Source organism: Cavia porcellus, unplaced genomic scaffold (assembly GCF_034190915.1).
Source record: "Cavia porcellus strain 051 isolate PalLab524CR breed Dunkin Hartley unplaced genomic scaffold, mCavPor4.1 scaffold_23, whole genome shotgun sequence".
Taxonomy (NCBI): domain Eukaryota; kingdom Metazoa; phylum Chordata; class Mammalia; order Rodentia; family Caviidae; genus Cavia; species Cavia porcellus.
The window spans coordinates 11,717,239-11,731,739 of NW_026947506.1; positions in this window are offsets into that span (position 1 = coordinate 11,717,239).

Consider the following 14,501-nt stretch of genomic DNA (forward strand, 5'->3'; position numbering starts at 1 on the left):
CGTGTGGTAAACCCTTTCCCACATTGTTTGCAAACATAGAATATTTGCAGGGTGAATTCTTTGATGATTCTTATAATCTCCACCTGTGGTAAAAATTTTCACACATAAATTACATACATAGGGTTTTTCTGCAGTGTGAATTCTTTTATGTTTCTTACAATCTCCACATGTGGTAAAAGATTTCACACATTGCTTACATACATAGAGTTTCTCTCCTGTGTGAATTCTTTCTATTTCTTACAATGTAAACGTTTGGTAAAAAATTTCCCACATTGCTTATATGCATAGGTTTCCCTCTATTGTTATGTTTTTCATGGATGTGAATATCCTAGTGTGTGTCTGTTTCTTTCACAACCATATTGTCTTCTAGAGTGCAAAGGAATACTTCTTTATACTGTTTCCAAGATGTAAGTCCATAGCATTTCCCTACCTTCTCATTTACATAAATAAATAAATCTCATATAGAATTGATAACTGCATTACTAAGTTTTTGTTGGATGTTTGAACAGAATCGTTTGAAGTCTAGGTGTTTGAATCCCCACTTTCAATTTTGTGTCTTGAGCAACTATTTATAAGTGTATAATATGTAATCATTAACTAGTTATTTCTTACTGTTAATTTTTGCTTTGAAAGTAGTATTATTTCTACTCATTTTCTATTTATTTAATCTTTCTTTAAATAAAATTTAAAAAAGAAAAAATCACAGTTAAATGTGTCGCTGTACTAATGACTGCATTAGTGACAAATTCTGTTTTGGTGCCTGCTAAGTAATTCTGACAGTGAAGGAAGGGAATGCCTTGCAAGACATGTTGAAAATAACCATTCCCAAAAGAGTGGTAAACATTTGGGAATCTTAAAAATTGGTATATTTTGAAATGCAAAACATTTAGCTTCACTTTGGGCATGGGTATATATGTGTATCACATATTGATCATTCTGACATTATTCCCCATCGCCATCTCCTTTCTGTCCTTAACCTGTAGTTCCCTTATCCAAACGGTCAGGCTTACCTTTCTGCACCAAGTCTCTTGCATTTCACCCCACAATTATTTTTTGGTTTCTCCTATAAAAGAAACCCTGTGACCTTTTATGTTTTGTAGCTGAGCTAGTTCACTGAACTTGATGGGAGGAACAACTACCTATTTTTTATGGCAAATGACATTACATTGTTTATTTTTCACTGATTATACAGCACATATTTTTTTGTTTTCCATACTCAAATCAGTCACAGGTATCAGCTCCAAATCTCTAGCTTCTTTATTTTAAAAATTTTCACTGATGGGTAAACTGTTAAATTTGAACTTGAATTTGCCATTCTGCAAAATCTGATTCCTAGAGTACTGGGTTTACAAGAATACACAATCACACAGAGCCTATTAACATTTTCCTTCTTCACAAATCCAATGAGAGATAGCTAAGCTGCTTCAAGACTTCATCTGTTATAACTGGATCTGCATTGTGTATGACTAAGCATATATCTGTATTTTATGTGAGTTATGACTCTTTTGAAAATATTTCAGGATAAGTATGAGGGGATCACCTTCTAGAGACAACTACATGCTGATTTTCAGAGTGACTTCACTCAAGATTACACCAGTCTACTAAGAATTTTAATTAGAATGGACTGATTCTCTTGAGCATGGCTTTGAAACATGAGCATTCATTTATATTTCAAATTCTGCTGCAATCTTAGCAATTTTTTGATAATGAATGTGCTGTATACATGTATACATGGTTGTCACATGAATAAATGGGTAGGTAAACTGGAGGCAGGATCCCATCAAAACTCAAAGTACATGCCTTTCAAACACATCTATATGCAATTTGATACATTTTCATGATTTAATTTTCTGATTGTACATACTCCAGCTTATAATTTTCTGATTGTACATACTCTAGCTCATAATCCATCTTTGAAGAATATTACTGACATTAAATTGAATGGTGCCTAAATTCTTTGGCTGTCAATTTTCTGCTCACACACTAACTCCTAAGGAACAAACCTTCTCCCCGTGACTGCAAATTACCTTATATATCTCCATTAAATTTTGCATTCTTTTTAAACTTCCTGGCTATCACCAAGTTCTCTTGAATTATAGACATAGAAATATAAAGACTTAGTATAGTAATACATACAAATTAATACATTTTGATTAGATTTATGATAAAATCTGACCAGGTCTGAGCTACTTTTCAAAATATTTTCACATTCATTATAATGAAACAGCACTGATGATCAACAAATATTATTCTCTGGTAGCATGAGAGACAAAGAGATAGTATCCTTACCTATAGTCACCATGTTCCTAAAGGTTTCCTCCATCACATCTCTGTAGAGCTTCTTTTGGGATGGACTCAGCAAAGCCCACTCATTCCTGAAGAAGTTCACAGCCACATTCTCAAAGGTCACTGCCTCCTAAAGGATCACACATATATACCTCAAAGGATGGTTGAGACTCAAGCCTGGGACATCTTAAATTCTCTCATAAAAATCTGAATCAAAAGCAAAGTGTGATTGTGCATATCTTTAACCCCAGAAATAAACAGGCTGAGCCAGGAGGGCTGCTGTGAGTTCAGGGCAATTCTAGGCTCCATAGGGTGTCAAATACAGCTGATATACATAATGAAAGCCTGTCTCAATAAAAACTAAACAAATCAAAATTCCATGTCTTGGTCATTAATTTTGTGTATATACACATTTTTTGAGACAGTAATTTTGATGCCAGATTGCAACTCACTGCTAATGTAACAGCTAAAAAGGAGCACTGATTTTTGTGCTGAGTCATTGCAAGAGTCCCTGTGCAGTGTCTCTAAAGCAGAGCTCACAGTAGAAGCCTGCAGAACCAGCATTCACAAAGCACAGAGGCAGACAAATATCTCTTTGATAAACTACTGATGATATCACTTCAAATCTCATTTAGGCCACTGAGTCCTTTGTTCTTAATATACTTAAGCAGCATTTTGAATTTTGAATTTGGTTTCACAGAACAAAACACAAATAACATCAAATATGGTACATAAATAACAACTCAAATGTTCATTGAAAATTGCTGTATGTAAATAGTATATAAGCAATTAAACCAGGCCCAAGCTTCAAAATTATAGCTCAGTGTCACCAAGTGATCACCTTCCACTCAGATATAAGAAATATATATTGGGAGGCTGTTGCAGAAGAACTGTCTTGAGTTTGGGGCTAGTCTAACTTACAGAGCTGTGTGAAGTAGGGAAACCCTGACTGAGACACCCCTCAGATAAAGTGAAACCTGAAAAGTGACTGCATAATACATCTTTGGTTTGTTTTAAAAAATTGTAGCCATAGGGGCTGGGGATTTAGTTCAGCGGCATAAGCGCCTGTCTTGCAAGCAGGCAGTCATGAGTTTGATCCCCGGTACCGATAAAAAGGAAAAAGACACACAAAAAAATTGTAGCCATACATAATAGAAAATTTCTGCAATATTCAACACTTTCTGAGGAACAATGTTGATATCTTGCATAGTATACCAAAAACACATTCATTGCTGGCTAGTTAGCTCCTCAGCATGAAAGCCTGCCTGGCAATCATGATGTCATGAGCTTGATCTGTGTTTTAAAAAAATTTAAATTTCACCTTCATGACACTGGGGCATAATTAGAGAAAATCAAAATTAGATCTCAAGTATGGAACACAAAATTCATGTGTTGACAGGGATGTCGAATACTGATTTCTGCCAGAGCTCATGTTATTCACCTCAAGGAAGAAATCATAAGCCAACTATAATTTCATGCTTACCCTAACAACTACCTGACTTTCTGTGAAGACACTCTCTGTTGTATAGTCAACCTGCATCATAACAATCACTTGCACATCCTTTCCAAACTCCTCTGATCCATGCTAAGCAGAGAACCCTTCATGCATAACTATTGATATCCCTGTACAATTTCAATTTAGGGCTTCTCTTTTACACCACATAGTAAAGTCCGTTGCAGAGCATTTCCATATTTTAACAATGTCTATGATCAACCAAGCCATTAAATCAGCTGTTAATTCAGAGATAACAACCATATTCCTTTCCATTCATAAGGACATCTCCTGTATATGTCAATGCAAAGGCTTAAATTTAGGCATTTTTCAATAAGGATTTAATAGGCATCCTATTATGGAATTTGTATCCTTAGCAAGCACACTTTACCCTGCCCTTGCTAACACTTTCATATCTACTTCATTTTTCTCAGATTTCAAAACTCTATGGCTTTTCTCACAAACCTGGTGTGTGAGCATGGGTGCCACCTAAATAATTAAGTACATTCAGAAATACTTTGCATTGTTCTGTATAATACACAAGAGTTCATCAGGTGTTTGGGAAGCCTTCCTCCACTAAGGCATATCACTACACATCTCTAAATTCTCAAGACCTTTGCCACCACCTGTTGTGAGGATGGAAATATGAGAACATACTATAAGTTAAGGGTGATCATTATAAATACAACAAAGCACGAGTTTAAGGAGAGTCTTTGTGGCTATGAGGCCTGCATTACAGACTTTTATAATCTTCAGACCCTCAAGATTTGTGGCTTCCTGAAGGAGAGCAGAGACCAAGCTCAGCACTGCTGCTCCAACAAGATGCATCATAGTCAGGGTCTCCCCAAACTCCTTACTCTGCCCACTATTGTGGAGGTGACAGGGCAGTAGAGAATTTCAAAGATGATACTTGAGTGTATTATTGTCATAGTGAGGTCAGGGTTCTGGTGACCCAGAATCACCCTTGCCCCCAGCAAGAGGCAAAGGGGACAGTAGATGACCCACAGCCAATGCTGGAGGATCTCAAGGGCTGAAACTAACTAAATACCTGAGGATCCAGATACCAGAACTGCTTCTAAACCCTTGTAACTGTTTTCACCCAATTCCACCCTATTTATTGGTTCCCATCCAAGACCTCACCATTCTGTGGCTAGACATTCTCCCAAGGTTCTTTGTTAATCAGGTCACGGGACATGGAAACCACTAAATGAGATCCAGCAAGCATTCTGTTCCCAGTTTTGTGCACAGAACATGTAAATAATGTCTAGACACTGGAAGAGATTACTTGCCATGTCCCGCCTGACTGGACAGTTCACATAGCCTGCCTACTCGTCACTGATTGACTCCTGCTCTACTGTCCTCCTTCTGAGTCAAGAATAAGCGGGGAAAGGAACCTCTCCCTGCAAGAGAGGATCCCAAATGATAGACTGTAGTGCAGAGACTTCTGGAGCTGGCTGCCTTCAACCGTGTTGATTTCAGCTCCACAATGAAGTATTTCTACCAAAGAGATTTACCTTAGGCTTTTTATTTCCAAACCCATTTTAAAGGATAAAAATAAAAAATAAACTAAAATTGAATTTTAAAACGTCAATCAGAGGGCAACAATGGTATATACATTGTATGCTGTCATTCGCAAATCATTCACCCAGAGCACAAGACATCTGTATTCAATTTTCTGAACAATACTGTTTTGGGAAGCTGAGTTAGTTAAATACTATTGGCAGTGAGACAGGGCTAGGTCCTCCAAGGAGCCCATGCAGAAAACCAGATACCTTGCAACAATGGAGTAGATGGACACCTCCTGCTATGGGCCAAGCCTCAAGACAGAAGATGCATCCATATCCTAAGGACTGATATTCTAAATAGTTCCCTAGCACTCTGAGGAAGTCAGGAGTCACCATTCAAGTATTATAAACAAAATATGATACAACTTTATGATTGGGGTCCATCAGTGAAGACAGTGAGGGCACTCTTTAAAGGGGTACGAACCAAACAAGTTTGAAGAGAAAAAGGAAGCAGTGTAGATAGAGACAATCAAGGACCAATGGGGCATATGAATTGAAATGGAACCAACTTAGTCAGCCAAAGAAACTTGCAGAGGCTTTCCTTTTCTTGGTGCCAGGGATCCAACTCATGACTGTGCACTTGCAAGGCAGGCACTCATGGCACTGAGCTAAATCCTCAGTCCTGCATCTTGCAGAGGGAACAGCAGAGGACAGCAAAAAGGAAAATAAAGCCTTGGTAAGTGTTGAGACAGTATGGATCAAATCAATGCCAAGGACTATAAGTGTTTGAGTACATCCTCAAGAGATAAGAGGAAATAGCATTGACAATGGGAAATAAAGTATTGCCAGGTGAGTGGAGTAAAACAGAAACATCAGCTCCAGGGTGTAGCAAACCTGAACAGGAAAGGTTGTCAATAGTTGAAGAGAGGCTTGGGCAGGCATCTCCCAGGGAATAGCAGTGGCCACTATAGTAGAGTCAAATCCTTGATTCCCATGAGTAAAATGACTAGCTTTAGAGGAGACAAGGCAAGACAATTAGTTGGGCTACAGATTTAGAAACATTTATTTAAATGGCAAAGAGATCACAACGGAAGCAACAATATGCCCACATAATCAGAATCAATGATGCCAGGAATCACAAAGTGCCTGTTTTTCAATGCATATGAACAGGAAAGAACTACCCAGCTGTCCTAGCAGGTAAAGGATCATGAAGAGTAGTAGGAACCTTATAAAACATACCAGGGATTTCCAAGTTTGTGTCAGGTTTCATAGAAACATCTTATTAAACATTTTTGTAGTGTTAGCTTGCATTTTTGTATGTTAAATTGCTTTAAGAAGATAGAGGCTGTTGCCATGTTGTCCACCTGGCATTCAATACCTTTATTTAATCTTGTGATATAGGTAAGGAAAGTTTCAGTGTCCTCCTGTTTAATAGTACTAAAGGAACCTTGTGTGTCCACTACTTCAGGTAATGTTTTGCAAGCTTTTAAAGCTTTTGAGCCATTTGAGGATAATAGCCTGAGGATGGCAATGAATTTGTTGGCAAACATTTGAAAAAGCTCTCTGTGCATAATTCAGTAGCTCTCATAGGAATATTGCCATCTAAATTATTTATAGCTTGTGTGTCCACAGCAGCAGTATATTCTTAGAGCCACATCTGATGTTGGCTTGGAGTAACAATAGTATACACTAAGACTTTTCAGTCCAAAGGGTTCATTTCATAACCATGACTGATACCCTTATCAATCAAAATTACAAAAGTACATTAAAGTCCATATTCCTTGACAGCATTTTTAAACTCTTTTATTTTTTTGGAACATGGGATTGAACTCACAACTTGTGGTTGCCAGGCAGGAGCTTATGCCACTGAGGTTAATCCCCATGCACTTTAAGCTCTTTAAACAGAGTACTTAAAACTTTCAAAATGGGGTTCTTGTCCTTGTTGATGCAAAACAGGAAAAGCAGTTAATTCCCCATGTTGTTCAGCTTCTTGCTTACGATTTTGCATGGGAGTTCAAACAGGTGAGGAATTGTCCAGAGGTTTTACAGGGCTTGAATCTTGTGGAGGCACTGGCAAGAGGAGGAGAAGCAACAGAAATTGTGCACCCAGGAAAAGTGGGGAACCAACCATGCAATGTTCCATCTGCCTGCCTGCCAAACTTCCAAACATCCCAGCAAAGATACCAGGTTGGCAAGACAGAGGCCCTTCAATGCAGTAGTCTACATATTTTTTTTCCCAATCTGCCACAGGGACCAAACCCACCTCAGGATACCAAGGACAATGATCATGAATTTCCCACAAGAGGTGCATCAAACTATCTTTAGAAGTAACATGGCCAACCTTCATTTATTTATTTATTTATTTTTAAAATTTTACTTAAAAGGAAAAAGAGAAAAACACAAAACAAAACAAAGCGGTGTAAGGGTACACATAATACAGAACTACAAAAAAAAAAAAACATAACAGTAAGAAATCACCTGTTAATAGATTACATATTATCATCTTAGAAATAGTTGCTCAAATCACAGTATCAAAGATTACAAAGTAGACATTCAAACAGAGAGACTGCAAACAGCTGTGTTCAATGATCCAAAAACATTAATATAGTCAGCTATTTAACACCCCTAAACACACTTGCTGTTATATCTGTTAGAGCTCTTTTTTTCCCCTCTCTTTTTTACAACAAAATTTACACATTTTGGATTTTACTACTCCTTAGTTCTTATTACTTTTTTGGGGGGGGGAGAGAATGAAGTCAAATATGGCAAAACAAAGCTGTCAGTCAAAACCAAGGATAGACACAGTACATGATGTAAAACAGAGTACAAGGTTATCAACAATGGTTATCAACGTTGTCTCTTGTTTCCTTAAAAAGAATTGTCTATCTCATTAGATATTATAAATTTGAACAAAACAGTAGAGAACAAGACCAATAAAACTTAAGCATTGTAAACATTACAGGACTTCCAAAGGAGACAATAGTCAAACCAGAATGGGCATCTTAGTGAATCTTACTGCCTTCAAAGTAGTTGCCTATACCCTCAAACTTGATACTATCACACAGAATGGAACAGAGTCTAATCAGTCAAAACAAGATCGTGGGAGTATTACAGGCTTCAAAACAAGTTAATAGGAAATCAAAAAAAGTTACTATTATATATCCTGCTAATTTTTTTAATTTTTCCCCTTAATTAAAACAAACATAAGAAATAACTAAATAATTTTTTTAAAGAATAAGGGATAGATTGAGATAAAACAGGACATAACAATATAACAATAAAGATCAAAGCATGATTGTTTCAGCAACCTAGTACTTCACCACCAAATAACCCGACTTAATAGTAGTTACCATAGTGTCTGTCTTTTTCCTTGAAATATTTGAATAAAACTTCATATACTATAGCTTCAAATATTTCCATATCAAGAAGCCCAGAATAAAGCCTTTCCAATTACAATTAATAAGTGAAAACTTTATAAGGCTTCAAGGCCACATAATGGGGAATCATGATTACCACATATTTTTATATATTTGAATCATTACTTACATTAGGGAAACTATTCGGTATTCACACATGTGAGATTGATTTATTTCACTTATGAGTATGGTCTCAAGCTGTGCCCATTTATTGATAAATATCTCAATGTGATCCTTCTTTATAGCTGAATAATACTCCATTGTATAGAAATACCACGACTTTTTTATCCATTTCTCAGTTGATGGACACTTGGGCTGTTTCCAAGATCTGGCAATTACAAATTGTGCTGCTATAAACATAGGTGCACATATATCACTGTGGTATGATGCTTTCAGTTCTTCTAAGAATATGCCTTGAAGTGGAATAGCTGGAATAAATGGGACTTCCAATCCCAACTTTTTGAGAAATCTCCAGACTGACCTCCACAAAGGCTGCACCAGTCTACACTCCCACCAACAGTGCAGGAGAGTTCCTTTTTCCCCACAGCCTCTCCAGCATTTGTTGTTGGTTTTCTTGATCCTGGCCATTCTTTCAGGAGTGAGATGGTATCTCAGTGTGGTTTTAATTTGCATTTCTCTAATGACCAATGATGATGAGCATTTTTTCATGTATTTATTTGCCATTTGCATTTCTTCATCTGAGAAGTGCGTATTCATCTCAGATGCCCATTTTTGGATTGGATCTTTGAATTTTGGGGGTCTGAGTTTTTTTTTAAAATTCTTTATATGTTTTAGAAAAGAGTCCCTTGTCTGAGAGAGAGTTCACTAAAATCTTTTCCGAGTTTGTGGGTTTTCTTTGCACTATGCTGGAGATTTCTTTTGACATGCAGAAACATTTTAGTAAGAAGTGGTCCCAGTTATTGATTCTGGGAAGTATTTCCCATGCGGTTTGAGTCCTGTTCATGAATTCTCTACCTACTCCTATGTCTTCAAGGTTTCTACCCAATTTGTCTTCCAATAGATTTAGTGTTTCTGTTTTAATATTCAGATCTTTAACCCATTTAGATTTTAATTTAGTATATGGTGATAGACATGGGTCTAGCTTTAGTTTTTGGCAAATGGAGAGCCAGTTTTTCCAGCACCATTTATTAAAGAGACTGTTGTTCTTCCAGTGAACCTGCTTGGCTCCTTTATCAAAGATAAGGTGGTTGAGTGTGTTTGTAGTTGTGGTTGTATCTTCTAATATGTTCCATTGATCTTCAGCTCTGTTTTGATTCCAATACCATGTTGATTTTACTACTGTTGCTTTGTAGTATAACTTCAAGTCAGGGATTGTGATGCCTCCTGCTTTGTCTTTGATGCTTAGAATTGCCTTTGCGATTCTAGGTCTCTTCTGGTTCCAGATGAAATTTAGGAGTGATTTCTCTAGATCTGTAAGGTATGTTGATGGTATTTCAATTGGGATTGCATTGAATCTGTACAACAGTATTGGGAGAATGGCCATGTTCACAATGTTTGTTCTTTCTATCCATGAGCAAGGGATGTCTTTCTATTTTCTGAGATAATCCTCAATTTCCTTTTTCAGTGTATTATAATTTTCACTGTATAAGTCTTTCACTTCTTTTGTAAGAGTAATTCCTAAATATTTCATTTTTTTGCTTGCTAATGTGAAGAGTGCAGTTTCTCTTATTTCCCTCTCTGTGATTTTGTTGTATGTGTATAGGAATGCTATTGATTTCTGAGTATTGATTTTGTATCCAGCCACATTACTGAATTTATTTATTGTATCTAAGAGTCTTTCAATGGAGTTTAGGGGGTCTTCTATGTAGAGTATCATGTCATCTGCAAACAATGATAATTTAACTTCTTCTTTTCCTATCTTTACCCCTTTTATTTCTCTCTCTTGCCTAATTGCTCTGGCTAGTACTTCCAGTACTATATTAAGTAGGAGTGGTGATAAAGGACATCCTTGTCTTGTGCCTGATTTTAAAGTAAAGGCTTTCAATTTTTGGCCATTTAGTACGATGCTGGCTGTTGGTTTGTCATAAATGGCCTTTATTATATTGAGGTAAAGACAATCTATTCCAATTTTCTGTAAAGTTCTTATTATGAATAAATGTTGGACCTTATCGAAGGCTTTTTCTGCATCTATAGAAATGATCATGTGATTCTTATTTTTGGCTTTATTGATATGGTGGACTACATTTATTGATTTGCGTATGTTGAACCATCCTTGCATTCCTGGGATGAATCCCACTTGGTCCTGGTGTATAATCTTCTTGATGATTTGCTGCATCCTATTTGCCAATATTTTATTGAGGATTTTTGCATCTGTGTTCATTAGGGAGATCGGTCTATAGTTCTCTTTTTTAGTTGGGTCTTTCTCAGGTTTTGGTACTAGAGTAATATTTGCTTCCAGGAATGACTTAGGAAGGATTGCTTCCCTTTCAATTTCATTGAATAGTTTGAGGAGTGTTGGCATTAGGTCTTCTTTGTATTTCTTGTAGAATTCTGCAGTGAATCCATCTGGGCCTGGGCTCTTCTTGGTGGGTAAGCACTTAATTACATTTTCAATTTCATTAACAGAGATTGGGTTATTCAACAGTTTTACATCCTCTTGATCTAGCTTTGGTACTTCATATGTTTCTAAGAATCTATTTCTTCTGTGTTATCAACCTTTTGAGAGTAGAGGTTTTCAAAATAGGTGTTGATGATCTTCTGTATTTCTATTGGGTCTGTAGTGATTTCACGTTTTTCATTTCTTATTGCATGAATTTGAGCTTTTTTTCCCTTTTAAAAATAAGGTTGGCTAGGGGCTTATCGATTTTATTTATTCTGTCAAAGAACCAACTCTTTGATTTGTTGATTTTTTGGATTGTTTTCTTAGTCTCTATTGCATTGATTTCTGCTCTGATTTTTATAATTTCCTCTCTTCCTTTGGCTTTGGGCTTTACTTGCTCTTCTTTTTCTAGCTGTTTGAGGTGTAGCATCAAGTTATTTATTTGTATTCGTTCTGTTTTCCTGATGTGGGAGCTCAGTGCAATAAATTTTCCTCTCAGGACGGCTTTCATTGCATCCCACAGATTCCGGTAAGTTGTATCTGCATTTTCATTTTCTTTTAGGTATTGTTTAATTTCTTCTTTAATTTCTTCTGTGACCCACTGATTACTCAAGAGTGTGTTATTCCGTTTCCACGTGTTTGTGGGATTTTTGCAGTATCTTTTATCATTAATTTCTAATTTCAGAGCGCTATGATCCGATAACATGCAAGGGATGATTTCAACTCTTTTGCATTTGTTTATATATGTTCTGTGAGCTAATATATGGTCTATTTTAGAGAATGATCGATGTACTGCTGAGAAGAATGTGTATTCTGATGTTGTTGGGTGGAACACTCTGTATATGTCTATGAAACCCATTTGTTCACAGGTGTGATTCAGTTCTGTTATTTCTTTGCTCATTTTCTGTCTGGTTAATCTGTCCCTTGGTGTCAATGGCGTATTAACGTCTCCTGTTACAATTGTGTTACTGATAATTTGAGTTTTCATTTCTGTTAATAATTGTTTTATATAACTGGGTGCTCTGGAGTTTGGTGCATATATATTTAAGATAGTTATCTCTTCCTCTTGGAGTTTTCCCCTTATGAGTAGGTAGTGACCTTCTTTGTCCTTTATGGTCATTGTTGGTTTAAAGTTCACGTTGTCTGCAAACAGAGTGGCTACTCCTGCCTTTTTTTGAATTCCTGCTGCATGAAGAATTGTTTTCCATCCTTTGACTTTCAGTCTGTGAGTATCCTTCTGGGTTAGATGGGTTTCCTGTAAACAGCATATGGTTGGATTTTGTTTCTTGATCCATTCTGCTAGTCTGTTTCTTCTGATTGGTGCATTGAGACCATTTACATTAATGGTTATTACTGTTAAATGCTGGTTTATTGTAGGAATGTTATCTCTCTGCTCTTGCATCTTTATCTTTCTGTTCTGTTTAATTATTTGCTTTGCTTAGTGGTTTTTTCCTTTGTGTATCTAAACTGTCTTTCAATATTTTTTGCAGGGTTGGTTTGGTGTTCATGAAGTTCTTCAGCTGTTCTTTGTCATGGAAGTATCGTATTTCACCATCAATTTTGAATGATAGTTTTGCAGGATACATCAGTCTAGGTTGGAAATCATTTTGCTTTAGGATCTGGAATACTTCACTCCATGCTCTTCTTGACTTTATCGTTTGTGCTGAGAAGTCTGCTGTGATTCTGATAGGTTTTCCTTTATAAGTGAACTGTCTTTTCTCTCTGGCAGCTTTTAATATTCTATTCTTGTGTGGGATTTCTGGGATGGTGATTATTATATGTCTGGGTGTAGTTTTATTTTGGTTATGACTATTTGGAGTTCTACATGCTTCACTGATCCTCATGTCAGTTTCTGATCTCATGCTTGGGAAATTTTCAGCTATTACTTCTCTAAATATCCTCTTGACATCCTTTATGTTGTCTCCTTCTTTTTCATTAATCCCTATCATTCTTATGTTATTCTTCTTTGCATCGTCTTGCAGTTGTTGAATTGTTGTTTCCTGATTCCTTGTTATTTTTAAAAGATCTTTCCTTTCCTGTTCACTAGCTGCAATCCTGTCTTCAAGGTCTGAAATTCTATCTTCACTTTCATTAAGGCGTTTTTTACAACTTTCAGTGGAGTTTTTTATTTCCTGTATATCTCTGTGCATCTGCATTATGTATTCTGTTTGTTTCTTATATTGCTCGTCTAGGGATTCTATCTTTTTGTTTAGTTCCTCCAGTTTTTTTATCTGTGTTTTCTTTAGATATATTCAGAATCTCTTTCATTTCTTTTATCATTTCTTCTTTTATCTGGGAGATTATTTCGAGTTTGAATTTCTTTAAAGCTTCCTGGAGTTGCTTGTCAATTTCAGTAGCTATTGTGTCCGATATTTGAGGCAGTTGGCATATATTTTCTTCTATATATATTGCTCCTAGGGTTTCTTCAGATGGGCTGGAGGTTTGAGGTTGTAATTTAGTCTTTTGTTTTGTCATTTTCCTATATTTCTGTGTTTCAAGTGTTAGTTGAAGGCTTCCTCAGGATCTGTTGAAAATCCCCTTCTATGTTTGCAGCTACTGAGACTCTGGCACCACGCTACCCCAAGCCACTGGGCCTACAGAACCAATGGCCCTCCTCTGCCTCCTCAGAACTCCGCAGTTCCAGATAAGCTGGGCCTCAGGGACACTGTGCACCCACCTGCCCCTTGGAAGCTCCACAGCTCTCCATTCGCAGCCAGGTTAAGGTACTCACCACAGGTTGCGGTGCCTCAGGAACCTGTGATCCCTCCCTGCTTGCAGAGATATCATTCTCAGTTCAATCATGCCCAGACACACGTAGAGGCTGATGCAGGCACCCCAGATCTGCCCAGCCCCTCCTCTGCACACCAATGCCTAGTCACAGCAGCGAAACAGGTTGGGCTCCGGGGATAGTGTGGGTCCACCCACCCGTCGGAAGCTCAGCAGTTCTCCAAGTGCAGCCGGGATGGGGAGGCGGATGTAGAGGCCTCAAACCCACTACTCCACTTCACTGCACCCAGTACCCTGGAGGGTCTGAACAGTCTGAGATTTGGGCAGAGTGTGCTGAGCACTCACCACAGGCCATGGTGCCTCAGGAACTTGCGATCCCTCCCTGCTTGCAAAGATATCCACAGTCCTCCAAACATATGGAGAGGCCGATGCAGGTCCCCACCTTCATTTAAAAAAGCAGTTCTGTGTTTTGTTTCTGTTGCATTTCAAACACAGAATTTGCCATGACTTAACAG